Raw genomic sequence first — 4833 nt, 5'->3', positions numbered from 1 at the left:
TCATAGCATTCCTTTGTCGCACTGCTTTCCCTAACGCCGAATATGATTATGCAGGCCGCCACGAGCCCGTATCGATGTATCGTCGGACGGCTCCCTGGACTCGTCGGATATGGATAGCGATCCACTTCCGACCGCCACCTCCCCTTGCCCTGCGGATGACGCCGAGGTACTGTCTCAAGAGGCACCGGGTCAAGGGGAGACAGTCCCGGAGGCGCCTCAAGGCGACCTTCCAGACTCCGGGAGCAGAGGGGACAAGGCCCCTGAGGGCTCCGAGTTCGGCCCTCAGCCGAACACCGCGCCGGAACCTCCAGTGGTTCCGGACTCGGGCAGGCGGCCTCCTTCCAAGAGGGGCGAGACGCCTATGCCGGTGACCTCTGTCCATCCAGAGGCGCCGGATAATCTGCTGGGAGCGCTTCGCAGCGCTTCCATCGATGAGGAGCACCGTACTATTATGAGTGCGGTGGTCCAGAAGGTTTAGTCCGCCATATATAGAAGTACGATGATCAACTTGGCGTACAAGACAAGTCAGAACATATCCTAGTCTATCTCGTATTTCCTAACTAAACATTACTCAACACAAAAGCGACCATAGTAAAGTAGACGCTTCCACCCATATTAGCATACTAAAAGAATTTGGTATTCCATAAACGAGTGAACATATATATTGGCAACACTTGTTGATGGATATAAATTTGACGCTATTTGAATAATTGATCATGTACAATGCACAAACTTGCATGCGAGTAATAATTAACATGAATAAACAATGCACTAGTACCAATGCTGAATTGGCATAAACCAATTTCCAGAAGAAGATAGAGGGGCACAAACCGCGCATGCATTCAGAGCGTCCGTTCGTCATGTGCTTTTTTCAAAGATATGTCAAAGCTTGACGTATCTAAATCAAAGATTGAAAGAGCCTAGAAAGGCATATATCTTTACAACTTATCCACGACTATCATAGCCAATCCTCGACATACGGATTACTCACTACTAGCCCACCCATCTAGTCTATCCGGAAGCGGCCTCTCTTCCCGCAACAACCCAGTCGCCCTCCTGTCTTGCCCTTCTAAGTCGATCCTCTTGAGAAGCTCACTTGTGAAAGGGATCACTCCGTTGAACACCACATCGTTCCTGTGTCTCCAAAGCAACCGTGCAACGAGAGCGATTACTGTCCATGTCTCCCTTCTAAGCTTTGGTTGTGGATTTATAGAGGTACACCATTCCAGCAAATTGGCGTCTGCAGTAGATAGTCAGGCTAGCTTATCCCAGTAATCAAGTTCGGAGAACCACACTTGTCTAGCGAACACACATCAAGAAAGATGTAGTTGATCGTCTCAGGGGCTTGGTCACAGAAGGGGCAGGCCGTCGGGTGTGGTAGTTGTCGGCGCGCAAGCCTGTCGTTTCGTCATGTGCTCATGGGTGTCCAAGCAGTTGCAAAGTCCAAACTTCACTCTACGTGATTCTATTTTTCCGAGCTTGACGTGATTCACGACGGCATAAAATAACCATGAATAAGATCGGGTACATCTCCATTCTCGAAGCATATTTTTTCGGAAAAATCTTACTTGGCTGACGCATGCTGGGAAAGCATGGCATTTCATACGTTTTTTCCAGCAGTTTTAGTCATATAAATATGCTAACTTGGCAGCTGAAACCATTGCTGGCGTTAATAGTTGCATGCGAAACCAAACTAAATCAAACAACGTATCAACCTACCATGACCACACACTCAAATATGCCTAACTTTACAGCTGGTAGTCGCAGGCGGCTACGAAACATCGCCAGTACATATAACACAACCGATCAATTGCCAGCTTCCCTCCTTCAGAGTTCAGAACACTGCCACTGAAACACAGAAGCAAATATGCAGAGCACCGTCGTGCTTTACACATGGATGGTCAGGGGCCACCTCCACCCCATGACACAGTTCGCCCACCATCTCGCCGCACATGGCGTTCCTGTCACCGTCGCCGTCGCCGACGTCCCGTCTATAGGCAAGTCCTCTGAGACCATTGCCGGCCTCGCCGCATCCTATCCTTCCGTCTCCTTCCACCTACTCCCGCCGTCGGCGACCCGTTCCGCCCAGACGGCTGACCCCGATGCCGATCCATTCATCGCCCTTGTCGCCGACCTCCGCGCCACCAACTCTGCCCTCCTCGCCTTCCTGAGGCCCCTCCCGTCCCTCAAGGCTCTAGTCACCGACTTCTTCTGCGCCTACGGGTTTGATGCCGCCGCAGAGCTCGGCGTCCCGGCCTACCTTTTCTTCACCTCCGCTGCGTCGGTCCTTGCTGCCTACCTGCACATCCCCGTCATGCGCTCCACTGTCTCCTTCCGGGACATGGGGCGCTCCCTGCTGCACTTCCCCGGAGTCCACCCAATTCCGGCGTCTGACTTGCCGGAAGTGCTGCTCGACCGCGGCGACAGCCAGTACAAGACAATCCTTAGCCTTATGGAGCAGCTGCCAAGATCTAAGGGCATTCTGTCGAACACGTTCGAGTGGCTGGAGCCCCGCGCCGTCAAGGCGATAAAAGACGGGACTCCCTGTCCCGGCGAGTCGGTACCGAAACTGTTCTGCGTCGGTCCATTGGTCGGCGAGGAGAGGGGAAGCGCCGTGAAGCACGAATGCCTGAGATGGCTAGACAAGCAGCCAGCGCGGAGCGTGGTATTCCTCTGCTTCGGGAGCGCGAGCTCGGTGCCCGCAGAGCAGTTAAAGGAGATCGCCGTGGGACTGGAGAAGAGCGGGCACGCGTTCTTATGGGCCGTGCGAGCGCCCGTTGCGCCCGACGCCGACGCGACGAAGCGGTTCGAGGGGCGGGCCGAGGCGACGGTGGAGCCGCTGCTGCCGGAGGGATTCTTGGACAGGACGAGGGGACGCGGGATGGTGGTTTCCTCCTGGGCGCCGCAAGTGGAGGTGCTCCGGCACCCGGCGACCGGCGCGTTCGTGACGCATTGCGGATGGAACTCGACGCTAGAGGGTGTTGTAGCCGGGGTGCCGATGCTGTGCTGGCCCATGTACGCGGAGCAGAGGATGAACAAGGTGTTCGTCGTGGAGGAGATGAAACTCGGGGTGGCCATGAGCGGCTACGACGAGGGGATAGTTAAAGCGGATGAGGTAGAGGGGAAGGTGAGACTGATCATGGAGTCCGAGCAAGGGGAGGAGATCAGGGAACGGATGACGATGGCACAAGTGATTGCTGCCAATGCGCTGGAAAGCGGTGGATCTTCGGCGGCAGCATTTGTTGACTTCGTGGATAATCTGAAGATTTCGATATTCGATTGAATCGTTGACTCTGTAGTGGAATTTTCAAACTGAGCAACACCACTTAATCAGTATGCACAAAATGAAGTGGCAATCAGCTAATGGTGTCCTTTTTTTTTAAACACACAAACTATGTGTCTTTTGTACTGCCTGCATCCAAAAAAGATTGTTTTAAATTTGTCTAAATACGGATGCATCTAATACTACAAGCTATTTTGGGTGGAGGTAATGTGAAGATACAGGAGAAAACAAGTTGCAAGGGGGTGCGACGGTTTCTTGGCCTGGTCCAGGGTTTAGGATTTAAGGTTTGCACCCAGATCTGCGCGGCGGCGGCGATGGGTGCAGCGAGTTGGTCTTTGCTTTGCACTATGATCCATATAACAAAGAAAAAATCGATGATCAAAATGAGTGAATACTAAGTCATAGATGGTATTTATCATTCAAGAGACTCTCAACAAGTTTTACAGGACATATTCACAAACAAAAAACCGGTGGCCAAGTGGTGTAGGACTCCGTGAGCTCGTAAGTTTTGCTTCATGTTGCTCTATCTGTTGATAATGTGATTGTTATGCTCTATGTTGCACTATTTTGATCTATGATTTTATCACTTTGCTAACTCGGCCTTGGAGGCTTTGTACAACAAGAACGAGGACAAGCCATTCATGAGGCTTCATTGTTGGAGCAAGTTGACGCTTGACCCCAGCGTCGCTTAGGCGAGCGACTTGGGGGAACCTAGTGATGACCCACAAGTATAGCGGATCTATCGTAGTCTTTTCGATAAGTAAGAGTGTCAAACCCAACGAGGAGCAGAAGAAAATGATACGCGGTTTTCAGCAAGGTATTCTCTGCAAGCACTGAAATTATAGGTAACAGATAGTTTTGTGATAAGATAATTGGTAACGAGCAACAAGTAACAAAAGTAAATAAAGTGCAGCAAGGTGGCCCAATCCTTTTTGTAGCAAAGGACAAGACTGGACAAATTCTAATATGGAGAAAAGCGCTCCCGAGGACACATGGGCATTATCGTCAAGCTAGGTTTCATCACGATCATATGATTCGCGTTCGGTACTTTGATAATCTGATATGTGGGTGGACCGGTGCTTGGGTACTGTCCTTACTTGGACAAGCATCCCACTTATGATTAACCTCTATTGCAAGCATCCGCAACTACAACAAAAGTATTAAGGTAAACCTAACCATAGCATGAAACACATGGATCCAAATCAACCCCTTACGAAGCAACGCATAAACTAGGGTTTAAGCTTCTGTCATTCTAGCAACCCATCATCTACTTATTGCTTCCCAATGCCTTCCTCTAGGCCCAAATAATGATGAAGTGTCATGTAGTCGACGTTCACATAACACCACTAGAGGAGAGACAACATACATCTCATCAAAATATCGAATGATTACCAAATTCACATGACTACTAATAACAAGACTTCTCCCATGTCCTCAGGAACAAACGTAACTACTCACAAAGCATATTCATGTTCATAATCAGAGGGGTATTAATATGCATATAGGATCTGAATATATGATCTTCCACCAAATAAACCAACTAGCATCAA

General features: G+C 50.1%; 1 pseudogene; it reads left to right on the top strand.

The window, feature by feature from the left end:
• The first annotated feature begins 1587 nt into the window (after positions 1-1587).
• On the top strand, positions 1588-3568 carry LOC125548578 (anthocyanidin 5,3-O-glucosyltransferase pseudogene; annotated as a pseudogene).
• Positions 3569-4833: the final 1265 nt, after the last annotated feature.

The sequence above is a fragment of the Triticum urartu genome, chromosome 3A, assembly GCF_056163025.1.
Source record: "Triticum urartu cultivar PI428250 chromosome 3A, HENAU_Tu73, whole genome shotgun sequence".
Classification (NCBI taxonomy): Eukaryota; Viridiplantae; Streptophyta; class Magnoliopsida; order Poales; family Poaceae; genus Triticum; species Triticum urartu.
The sequence above is the reverse complement of the archived record's forward strand: the minus strand, read 5'-3'. Positions and strand labels throughout refer to the sequence as shown.